This window comes from Brachycentrus maculatus, unplaced genomic scaffold, assembly GCF_059751285.1.
Source record: "Brachycentrus maculatus isolate JH-2025_06_01 unplaced genomic scaffold, ASM5975128v1 h1tg000334l, whole genome shotgun sequence".
Classification (NCBI taxonomy): domain Eukaryota; kingdom Metazoa; phylum Arthropoda; class Insecta; order Trichoptera; family Brachycentridae; genus Brachycentrus; species Brachycentrus maculatus.
Genome location: NW_028281083.1, coordinates 75759 through 89474, shown reverse-complemented (window position 1 = coordinate 89474; position 13716 = coordinate 75759). Strand labels below are relative to the sequence as shown.

The following is a 13716-nucleotide window of genomic DNA, read 5'->3' as shown; positions in this document are numbered from 1 at the left end:
TATCTAACAGACAAATTGCCGAAAAAGAATGTGTTACGTTGACAGAAACGCAATTTAAAAAAATAAAAGTTACAAATTATATTTGAAACACTAACTATATGATTTTCCATTTCATAATGTATTATTAGTGATTTTAAAACAATGTTACATTTTAATTATAAAATTAAAGTTTCACTCAACGAGCAATAATAGATAAAATTGTAACATTTTGAGTGTGTCCAAATACTTGTTCAAAAAATCTGGATTATCTCCAATTACAGGAGTTATTTTCATATTATTTTTTGACATCTCATCAAAAATGAAGAAGAATATGGAAGTTTGGGCATTTACGGGGCTGACGACCGTCATAGGCTGGTTTAAGTGATCACTTTACACACGTGTAACATTCACCAATTCTACCCATTATTGACAACCACATTACTCAAATTCTCGGAAGTTCAATATATATGAACCAATTTAGAAACCTTGTTCTTGAATAACTAGAAATTCACTAGAGACATCTATTGGTGAGATGTAAAGAAGCTTTTTACTAAGCAGAAACTCTTATATTAGTATGTGAGGTCCGAATCCTGGATTATAATCACACACATGGGAAACGCCAGAAAATACCATTTTCAAATTAAATTTACCCGTAAATGCCCAGACTTCCATATTCTTCTTCATCTTTGATGAGATGTCAAAAAATAATAGACAAAATTGTAGTGGAAAACGATAAACAATGCCTAGAATGAATCGAAAAATTATCCAAAGAGCTAATAAAAGTCGTAGTGCTCCAGTAATTTACAACAACAACAACAACAAAAATTTGGATGAAGAGAGCATTCATATCGCTCACTCCTTTCAAGAACGTCATAAATCAAAAAACTTGATTTTTTAGGAGATCGTTTTTAAAGTTTGAGAATAAAATAAATTGCATTTAAATTAAATATCAAGCCACTTATTGAACTTTTTAGTGTGCAACAGATCTTTTTAGGTAAAACCTGAAGGTTTTTTCTCCATTTGAGAAATATTTAGTATATTTATAAACATAATTGAACAATAGCTTTTCTTCAAAATGCAAAAACAACCATTTCTGCCCTGTAGCGGGTAAATATTAAGTTAAAAATATGCCTCTTTTGCTGGAATATAGTACATTTTCTGGGCATTCCAAAAACATGCACAACTGAAAATTGACGATTTTTGATTTATGACGTTCTTGAAAGGAGTGAGCGATATATCTGTGACTACACTAAGGTGGCTATAAAGCCAATTTAATATGGAATAAAAGTAAAGCTGAAAAGCATCACTGAAAATCACTTAAGGAAACAAAATTCAATTTCAATTATCTGCGCTAACGTTTTACTTGAAAAAAAAAATACAATAAAATGTGTACATAGATACATTTTTTTTTGTATTTTTTAAAGTAAAACGTCAGCACAGATAATTACAATTGAATATTGCTTCCTTAGATGATTTTCAGTGATGAGTTTCGCCTAGCGGTTGTCGCGGAAAGCCGACTATTTGTTAGAAGAAGACCATTAGAGAGATATCGCTCACTCCTTTCAAGAACGTCATAAATAAAAAAAACTTGATTTTTCAGGAGAACGTATTAAGGTTTAAAAATATAATAGAATGTATTAAAAACAAATATCAAGCCACTTATTGAAATTTTTACTGTGTAATAGATCTTTTTAGGTAAAACCTAAGGGTTTTTTTCTCCATTTGAAAAATATTTAATATATTTAAAGTAATAATTAAACCATACCTCTTTCAAAATGCAAAAACAACACTTTCTGCCCTGTAGCGGGTAAATATTAAGTTAAACATATGCCTCTTTTGCTGGGATATAGTACATTTTCTGAGCATTCTGAAAACATGCAAAACTGAAAATTGACGATTTTTGATTTATGACGTTCTTGAAAAGTGTGAGCGAGATGATGAGGATTGCCTTGTAAAAGTATTAATATATTCACCTGCAATAATGATTCAGTCATGCATTATTAATCAAGTGCCTGGACTATAATTTTTTTTAAAGAAAACATTAATGAAAGTTCATTTTAAAACGTTCTGAAAGGGGTATTTTTTCCATTCTATGATATATTTGACCCAAAAGAAGGTCCATATACTTTCAAAGGATGAAACACCTTGTCATCGGGCACAGTCGATAAAAAACATAATTAAATAAAAAAATATATGATTCCTTAGCCTGAGAGTTTTCCTGGCCTCAGCCCTATTGAGAATGTTAAAACAAGTTGTTTATTCATCCCCAAATCCCACTCTTCAATGTCTTTAAAAAAATATTGAAAAAACATGGACGAGTGAAGAGGAAAAAAAGGATAGGGCGATGCGTTTTCAGTATGCCAGCAAGAATAGAGGTAGTCATATTATCAAAAGGCAGAAATACTAAATATAAGTTGTAAAAAAATCCTGCTAATGTTAAATGAGTCAAGTACTTATGAAGAAAAGACAATCTATAAATGTTTTATTTTTGGTTTATTATTTATTTCAAATATTTTATTCGAGAAAATGTGTAAAAAAGTGGTTCTAATTCGGTGAGGAGATACTGTATACTCGTATATATATATATATGAGATAACAATACACATGTAGAAGAAATCCGAAAAGTTCCGAACCGACTAAAGCCGCGACGAACCAAGCCGAAGGCATCCAACGTCCAAAAGTCGGACCAGAAAAATAAAAACCCACCTTGAAGTCTGTACTTTCTTAGCATTTCTTATCCATCCAATGATTATATTTAAACGTTGCGTTTCACTCTCTCTCGCTACTCGTTGATAGTGATGATTTTTATTACTGTATTCTTTATTGATATTGTACATATTTATATTAACTTTATAAAAGCCGCTGGTCGTTTTAAAAATAAAATAAAATAAAATAAAATGTTAAACATTTTTTTGTGTTCAACTTTGTAATTTGAGGTTCTTCTTCATAATAAAATTCATCTTCACAAATATTAACCAAAGTGACAAAGTTTCAAACAATCTTATAGAGGGTGTTTTTTTAGCTGCATGAGAAGTTTCGATGGTTGTAGTCTATGGTTTGACAGTTGAGAATGTCAAATTGTGTTGACATTTCTGTTCACTAAGGTTTGGCAATTTATCATGAATCGTTTAACGCCAGAACAACGTTTTCATATTATGGAAATTTAATTTGAAAAAATTAATCTGTCCGCCAAGATCACAGAGTATTTTTACTGAAGAATTATGTTTAATGGTTAATCTCATTTCTGGTTAAATGGCTTCGTCAATATGCAAAATTACCGTTACAATACAAAAAGCAATCCTCCAGCCATTAATGAATCACCATTACATCCATTAAAATTGACTGTTTGGTGCGGTTTACACGCTGGTGGCTCATCGGTACTAATTTCTTTCGAAATAAGGAAGGAACTGCCGTTTAGTGAACGGCAAGCGCCATCAAGCCATGCTGACTGATATTTTATTTCCAAAAATTAATCAACTAAACGTCAACGACATTTGGTTCCAACAAGATGGCAAGTTGCACCAAATGTTCCAACAACATTTGGTGCAACTTGCCATACATCAATTTGGTGACAATTTCATTTCCATAAGTGGCCCTGTTAACTGGCCTCCTCGTTCGTGCGACTTAACGCCTCTCGATTACTTTCCATGGGGCTATGATAAGTCATTGGTTTATGCTGACAAACCAGCTACTCTTGAAGCATTGGAAGCCTGTATTTAATTTATTTATTGTAACTGCAGACAGTTGGTAGAATTCCATATTGAATTGTTGGGTAATATATCCAAAATCGTGGGTATTTCGGTGGAATAATGTACATACATGCCCACCATTATATGTACTCCTAGACCTAATAATAGCAATTATTGTTAGTATATAAGGACATTTTGTAAATATTTTAAGTCAGTGTTTGATAACGTCCTAAGAAGACGAAACGCGTCACGTATAAACATTTACATAAATAAATGTAGAATTCAATCCAACAAACCTTGTTTATTTTGGATATATTACCCAACAGCCTTTATTTAAGCCACCATTGACGCCATACGGCCAGATTTATCGTAAAAAGTATTGAAAAAATTGACTGATTGAATGGACTATGTAACTCATGGCCACGGCAAATATATGCCGGAAATGATATTTAAAAAATAAATGCCATGAAATTATCTACCAGATTATAAAAATAAAAAAATCAATCCAACAATATATCTGTCTTGTATTATTATTTAAAGTTTTCAATCTCTTAAAAAAACACCCGTTATGAATTATACTAGCGTTATAAGATCGAGAATTATGATTTTTATTAGTGTATTCTTTATTGATATTGTGCATATTTATATGAACTTTGTAAAAGGCACTAAACGTTTTTAAAATTGAATAAAAGGAAAATATTTAAACTTTTTTTTATGTACAAAGTTTCAAACAATTTTGTATGAATTATATTGGCGTTATAAGATCGAGAATGGTTGTATTCATAAAGACGGTGTCCAGAATCCATTTCCTGAGTGGAGGGGCGGCGAGGCGAGTGTACACTCCAGGCTTCAGCGGGCGGGCGCACCCCCAACCCCATGATACTAGGCCGTGTAGGAAACCGCCCCATACGAGGGGTCCCCCAGAATCCAACTGAAAACATAAGTGATTATCGGTAATTGTTAATTATACCAATTTAATTTTTAATATCATATATTTTTACGCAAAGCCTCCATTTTAGGGGGTTGGTCTGCAGGTGTATTTATTAGTTGTAAATTATTATTTATTGCTTTTTTAATTTCTAATATTTCTAAGTAATCTAATGTCAGTCCTATACACAAGTGAACGATTTTTCTAAAAGTCCGTTAGTAAATATATTTCCAATCACTCAATATCCCTGATCGAAGTAGATAGTGTTTGAGCGTTAATCAGACACGAAAAAAAAGCGGTTAGCTTCAAAACCGGTAGACATTATAATTAAGTTATAATAAAATATTTATAGTGATTTTAAAACAACCTTATACATTAATTATAAAACGGAAAATAACAAAGTTATTGCTTCAAATATAAATTAGATTCAAAATTTGTTTAAACCACTTGTATCTATCCTTAAACAAGACAAGGTGAAACACAACCTGTTAGAGAAATAATACCACAAATAAAAGTGGTTAAAAACATTGTTTGTTCATTTTATTTTATTTTTTCCTGTTAATATATCCGGCAGTTTTATATTTCGATGGCTGGCTTCTGTATCGAATAGAAAGTATATATTACCACGCAAGCATCTCTGCCCCCTTCTCGGTAGCCAACACACAGCATCTGGTCTGTAACGTTGACTCTAGATCTATAAAGCCCTGTGCATTCGTCCTGTGGGAACACTGGCAGAGAAACGGAACGGAGATGCTGTGAAGGCTCGCCCGTTTCCTGAAAAATAGCGACACGTCGTTTCCGTTTTCTTTTGTCGTATTTTATTACATTAAAAGGTTGTCACACGAACTCATAAATAATAATAACCCAAATAATTTAAATAAATTATAAAGGGGCGTTTTTGCAGCACGACAATGCTGGGCCACACGCGGCATAAATCACGCAGAGAAAAATCAGGGAGCTTGATTTTGAAGGCTTGCAGCATCCGAAATATTCCCTCAATATTGCAACCTCTGAATTCATATACATATAATATATATATATATATATATATATATATATATATATATATATATATATATATATATATATATATATATATATATATATATATATATATATATATACATATATATTTATATATTTATATATATATATATATATATATATATATATTTATATATTTATATATATATATATATATATATATATATATATATATATAATATATAATATATATATATATATATATATATATATATATATATATATATATATATATATATATACATATATATATATATATATATATATATATATATATATATATATATATATATATATATATATATATATTATATATATATATATATATATATATATATATATATATATATATATATATATATATATATATATATATATATATATATATATATATATATATATATATATATATATATATATATATATATATATATATATATATATATATATATATATATATATATATATATATAAATATATATATAGTGGTTTAAAAGAGAGAGAAAAGAAAAAAACAAGAAAAACAAAGCTAAATTGAGTGATACAGTTTCCCTCGTTATCTTTAACTTATTGCCACCTGGAAGGAAAAGAAAAGACTCCAATTTTATAAAGATCTTGATTGGGTGTGGAAAAAACATCTAGTGTAAAAATTACACCATTCACATCTTTATTTTACTCACCTTGGTTAATCCCCACCCATATACCGTCATCAGATCTCCAGCCTGTGGCGTCGTAAGTGGTTTCAATTGAGGGAGAGAAATTGGCTGGATTTTCGGGGAGTATATTAATAAGGGATGTAACTGTAAGCAATAATAATAATCAAACAAATTAAAATGATATTTTTGACATCTCATCAAAGATGAAGAAGAATATGGAAGTTTGGGCATTTACGGGGCTAACGACCGTCATAGGCTGGTTTAAGTGATCACTTTACACACGTGTAGCATTCACCAATTCTACCCATTATCGACAACCACACTACTCAAATTGTTGGAATTTATATATATATTATACGAACCAATTTCAAAACATTATTCTTGAATCACTAGAGCTTCACTAGAGACATCTCTGGTGAGATGAAAAGAAGCTTTTTATCGAGCAGAAACTCTTTAATAAGTATGTGAGGTTCGAATCATGGATTATTATCACACACATGAGAAATTCCAGAAAATATCATTTTCATTTTTATTATTTAAGCTTATAATTTGACCAGATAATTTTATTTAATTTTCTTCATCTTTGATAAAATAAAGTAATCACTTAAACCAGGTTATGATGGTTGTCAGCCCCGTAAATACCCAGACTTACATATTCTTCTTCATCTTGGATGAGTTGTAAAAAAAATTATATGAAAATAACTCCTGTAATTGGAGATAATCCTGATTTCGTGAACAAGTATTTGGACACAATCAAAATGTTGTAAATTAAAATATGCTCAAGATTTTTTTGATATTCAAAAATGTAAAAAAATACGGAAAACTTTAATTAATGTCATAGACCCGTTTAAGTGATCACAGTATCCACCCTTAAAATATATCATACTACCCATGATTTACAGCTACCCTATTCAAATTTTGGAAGTTATATTAATGCTTTAATTAAAATGATCATGCGTTTGATATTTCTTTATTTATTTCTTTGCTTTTTGTTTATTTGTTAATCTACGGTCAGACATTTTGGACAGTATGTTTTTTGCATTTTTTTTCATATAATTTTTTTTTCTTCAATGAGTTATATATCGAAATTTAGAATTATCGATCATATACATCGTACAATTAGCTGTGGTATTAGAAAAACTGAAGTCACAAAAATGCTGACAAAGCACATTAAAATAATTTTGTTTCCAAGAAAAGTATGTTGTTTAAAGGTATGATATTATTAAAAAATATGGATTTTCCGTGTCAACGTTTAAAAACATTAAATGCAGTAAATTGATACAAATATAATGCATATATTGCATAACTATTTTAAAAATATATAATGTTTTTATTTATTTGTCAAACACGCACCCCTACACTGTTTCTTTCAACACCGGATGTCGGCAATTATGTCGGCGCGTCGTTTGATTTTCAGTATCATACGTACGGCGTAAAAAGAAGGTGGAGCAATATTTACTTCTAAATCATTTAGTTAGTGATTTTTTATAGCGTAGCATACGATTAGGTACATTTAGTTAAATAAAATCCGAGACATATTTTCGTCGCGATGAAGATAAAACAATGACAAATCATCGACCACATTTTTCTTTTCACGTTTTTCTTCGCAAGACAACTATTACAAATATAAACAATTCAATAAAACATAAATAATTTTTTATTTATATTATTATATCAATAATAGATTATAGAATTCTACGAAGTCAATGTCAATAAAATTATTTTTAGTTATATTAAGTTTTACTTAGTACGTACCACTATTTCTTTAAATCTACTCTGACACGTGTTTCGATGCATTCCGCATCATTTTCCAATACCGTGTTTGAAAATGATGCGGAATGCATCGAAACACGTGTCAAAGTACATTTTAAGAAATAGTGGTAGTCACTAAGTAAAACTTTAATTAAACATGAATAGATTTTACTACAAAGTGATTGCCGAATCAATTGATGAAATCAACAAAATTAATCAAAGTTAATGATAAAAACTCATAAAATAAATGTCAATTCAATTAATTAAAATTCTATTGGCTTTTTTCAAGAACAAGATTGTATTTCACCGAGTGTCTAGTGAACGCCAAAGTTTATTTTTTTCTTATTTTTATTTCAGTTGATCTCTCGAATTTTATTTTTCATTGTTGTTTATTTCCCTTCTTTGGAATATAATCGGAGGAATAAATAACACAATGGCAACCCTAACAATTGGTTAAAAATGTGTTTTTCCATGCCACCATGTTTGGCTGAGATTAAATTTTAACAAAAGTTTATTTTTAAAATGTGTTATCCTTTGAGGTTTGTTTCAATCAATACATATTTTTAATGGTCAAAGCTAAAATATCACACTGTCCAGTTTTACAAATTATTACTTGAGTTTGATAAAAATGTCAAGTAACATATTTATTGCCTTAAATCTGTGGCTTCCAAACTTTTGATTCAAAGCCTTTAATGTAAATTATATAATATAAATAAATAATATAATCAATGGTTCGAAATAAGCTTTAAAGTCATCGGAACATGGAACATATTTTTCTATAAAAAAACATTTTTACATACTATACGAACTCAACTCTGAGACACTATGTACAAATATTACAATCGTAGTGGTCGATTTTACGAAAATGTGAAAAAAATTATTATACAAACAAACTCAATAAAGTTTTAGAAAAAGTTTTTTTTTTCAAAAGATATTTAAATAGTCATAAATATTCAATAGTCATCCGGCTTTTTTTGTCTTAAAAAATAGCAATGAGTATTTCAATATTTTTTTCGACGACTTTCCGGTTTTCTTTAATGAACTTTATGAAATCAGACATTAGAAGAAGACTTACAGACGAAAGTACTACTGCCTGTATTCTATTGAAAGCTAACAGCTATGAACCTGATATAAAAATTGCCATCTCACTAATAATGAAGTTATAAGGGTTCTACTTTTTTTTCATTAAGCCTATTTTTATTTATTTATTTTATTTCGCCATTTAAAAGTGTTTAATTACCTATTTTTTCGGTGTATTTATGCTTTGTTTATATTAAAAATCTGAAGTTGCACAAACATTTCATGCAGTTTTATTTCTATGACATGTTGCACGCGACATATTTTTATATGGAAAAAAATAGTTTTTTGACAGGCTATAAAAGGCTAGCCATTTCTGCACTAGGAGGTTTTAGACCGGTATAATAGCGAATGCGCAAACGGTAGAATGCACTCAACTAAATTTGATACTATGACAGCAAAATTATAGTCAGTCTGGAGTGGCTACTTATTGCATTGAGATGTTTGATCTCAAGTAATTTTTTTTATTGTATAATTTCTTCGTTAATTACTTATATATATGTAATACATATAAATACATACAAACATATAAATACATACTACTTTATGTGTCTTGTCGGTGGAGTTCTTGTCGCGTTTTATCTTATTTTTACATATTTTTACATAATATACACATGAAAAAAAGAAAAAAATTAAAACCATTTTACAATTTTCATAGTATTAACTCTTGATCATTTACCCACTCCTTTATTTTTCCTTTGTTCCTTATTTTATTTTGACCTCTTACCTCCATCGGCAACAAATTAAAAATGCTCGGAACTATATAGAGTGTCCTTTTTTCTTTTTAATAAAAGAGAAGTATTTGTGTTTTTTATCATTTACACAAAAAAAAATCAATTTCATACGTTTCCTGTTAGCGTGCTGATTATTAAAAAAAGGTATCAAATTGTGGAAGAGTGGGTTCGAACCAAGAACTCTTGACTCAAGAGTCCGCGACACTAACCACTGGACCACAACACGACACGTTCTACTCCCACATTTTTTTACTCAATTAAAAAAAATCAATTATATATTTTTTTAAATAATTGGCTGACCTGCATCATAGCGACATCATTATCCACAAGTTGGAATTGGAAATCTGGGTGTTTGAGCACTCTCTTGACGGTGTGCTCTGTCCCGCCCATGCCTCGCGAGCCACTGCCTGCCCTGACAACCGCCCTGTCCCTGTAGAAGCCCCTCAGACCGAAGCAGTGGGCGGCGGTGACCACCCACTCTTCAGACATGATGGCCCCACCGCAAATGTGGCGGCTGGTGTATTCCAGAGCCACCTGAAATTAAATTTAATGTCTACGTATTTTAAACATTATTTTTATATATTTATTTATTTCAAAACATATTTTCTGTAAGTGTCTTTACACTGTTCCGTGTCTGTCTGCTGTGCTGGTCGGGGTTGTGGGCGTCTGTGTACCGGCCAACGTCTAGCTGACTAATTGAACTAAACACTAATCACTGCCTACACTGGGGTACTTCTAGAAAATTTGGTGATGGACTTACAATCTTGTATTTATTTAGATAGGCAGTGACAGGTATATTGAAAGCTTTTAAATGTAAATTCACAGTAAAATCGGGATACAATTTTATATTTGTTTCACAGTTTCAATAAATTTCGCAACAAAGTTAAAAAAATGCTTAGCAAGAGCAGATCTGTCAGGAAGCCTAGATGCTTCTGTGTCAGATCTGGGCATGCGGTGGGACAGCTTTCAATATTTTAAAACATATTACATACATAAGTTACATACCGTAGTATTACAGGAGAAAGTGACCAAGTGCATTGTTTTACAAAAACGTGATCTTTGACTATTTGATATCTTACTAGCTTAATATTGCCCTGAAAAAATCCCAAAGGATTTTAAATTTGGAAGGATAATATATTGACTTGTTAAAAATGACTAACTGCATTGGTGTTTATTTTCTTGCCAAGCAAAAGTGACTCAAATGGCCCTCCTGAGCATTTTACGTTTTGGTAGTTGGTCACTCTCTCCTTTACGACTACGATATACATATAATATTCCCGATGAGTAATTTCTATTTCTCATTTTGGGACATGAGATTTAGGTTAACAAGACTGGAACACAAATAATAAAGTTACAAAAAAGTATTTTTTTTCAATAACCAAAACTAATACTAATACATGGCAAAATATAAAAACAATAAACAGGTATAATAAATAGGCACAAGATTAATTAATTTTAATTCTGTCCGCCTCCATAGTGTAATGGCCAGCACGCTCGGCTACCGTTGTGGAGATCAAATAAATATGAGTGATTTTTTCATTCTAATATTTATTCAATATTACTCTGGACTGGTACATGAAGCGGAGGGCTGATTGCCTTTCCTTCATGTGTTAACGATCAAGATAACAGTGCCCTTTGCACCATTGGGGTACGGATAAGGGTTTGAAGAAGATTTTTGACATCTCAAATCAGATAGATACAAATCATGATACAATTTTGTTTCATATTTTCTGTAAATTTCGAAACTTAGTTCATAAAACTATTGCTTTGCAAGAGAAGGTCTGTCAGGAGGCCTAGATGTTTCTGTATCAGATCTGGGAATGCGGTGGGACAGCTGTCAATAAAAATCTCAAATCAGATGAAGAAGAATATGGTTTCTGGGCTTTAAAGGGCTTACGACCGTCATGGGCTGGTTTAAGTGATACACACGTGTAACAAACACCAATTCTACCCATGATTGACAATTACACTAATGAAATAACCATTCTTTCGTTTTCCATTCCCTCCAGCTATATAAGGTCATTTCAAAACCCTTATCCGCACCCGATGGTGCATAGGGCACTGCATCATACGCAGTATTATCTTGATCGGTGACATGAATGAAAGGTGATCAATCCTCCGCTTCAGGTACCAGTCCAGAGTAATATTGAATAAATCTTAGAGTGAAAAAAATCACTTCAATATATTTGACCCCCCCTGGGAATCGAACCTGGGTCCTCCAGTACGGTAGCCGAGCGTGCTGACCACTACACTACGGAAGCGGACGTGTGCTTCACATATATATATATGTACTTCACATTAATATAATGCTTAAATGGGTTGTTCTGAAATGAAAAATCAGTATTGAATTAATTGAAATGCTTTTGAAAGCTCATTTTTCTATAAATTAGTGCAATGTTAAAATATACTTACAATAAAGGGCGCATCTGTTATTTCAACGACACCACCGCCGATAATCCTTCCATGGCGTTCTCCTAAACATAAAATTTTAAAATTATTATCATCACCATTGTCCAAAAAACGATAACAAATATTGGATCGATAACAAATGTCGTATTTGCAATATATTTTTTTAACAAATTTTGTTAACCATTCAACTAGATTCTATTTTTTCAGTTTACGTTTTTATTAGTTATTTTAAATTAAAATAAATCCTCTTCATTATCATTCCCACCTTGATGATTTTTTTTAGCCACCCTATTTTAGAAAAATAAATAAATGCTGCCTATCTTAGAACATGATATTTATAATAGTATACCTGGTGATGATAAGCAGTATCTAATACGTTTGCTTAAAATTTTGATTTAATTTTAATTAACTGTATTAAATACACTTTTATATTATTTTTTGACATCTCATCAAAGATGACGAAGAATATGGAAGTCTAGGCATTTACGGGGCTGACGACCGTTATAGGCTGGTTTAAGTGATTACTTTACACACGTGTAACATTCACCAATTCCACCATTATTGACAACTACACTACTTAAATTCTTGGAAGTTCTATATACTTGTATATGAACTATTTTAAAAACATTGTTCTTGAATCACTAGAACTTCACTAGATATATCTATTGGTGAGATGAAAATAAGCTTTTTATTGAGCAGAAACTCTTTTATTAGTATGTGAGGTCCGAATCCTGGATTATAATAATCACACACATGAGAAACGCCAGAAAATATCATTTTCATTTTTATTATTTAAGCTTATAATTTGACCAGATAATTGTAAATACACTTTTCACTGTTATAAACAGAACACGTCGTATCATTTATTACAGTAAACGCCACCCTGAACTCTACTGAATTGAAATACCATGCTATAGGTACATATATGGGTAGGCACTTGTTTGTAAATAAAATAATCGTTTATACCCGACAGTATAAAATTTAAAATACTTACCTTTGCCAAGAATTAAACCAAGGTGAAGAAGAATTATCACAGTATTTATGAAGATAGCCATTTTCATGTCGAATCCTTATTTCAAGATTGATAGCATAAAAACAATCACATTTATATTCAGCACGCTTGACCATAACGCGTTAATTTTACCTGATACGATTTAGTTAAATATATTTCAAGTATAAAAAAAGAACATTCGTATCAAACCACTTTAATTTTTTTAACTAATGTTTTACTTTCGTCCGCCTCCGTAGTGTAATGGTCAGCACGCTCGGCTACCGTTCTGGAGGTCCCGGGTTCGATTCCCAAGGGGGTAAAATAAATATTGGTGATTTTTTCACTGTAATATTTATTCAATATTACCATGGACTGGTACCTGAAGCGGAGGGCTGATCACCTTTCCCTCATGTGTAAACGATTAAGATAACACTGCGTTAATATGACACAGTGCCCT

At 30.9% G+C, this 13716-nt stretch overlaps 1 protein-coding gene across 1 annotated transcript in view; it reads left to right on the top strand.

Annotated features, from left to right (window-relative positions):
- LOC148304071 (rap guanine nucleotide exchange factor 4-like) overlaps positions 1-13716 on the top strand; it is a 92512-nt gene that overhangs the window by 46481 nt on the left and 32315 nt on the right. The gene's annotated exons all lie outside the window — the stretch shown is intronic.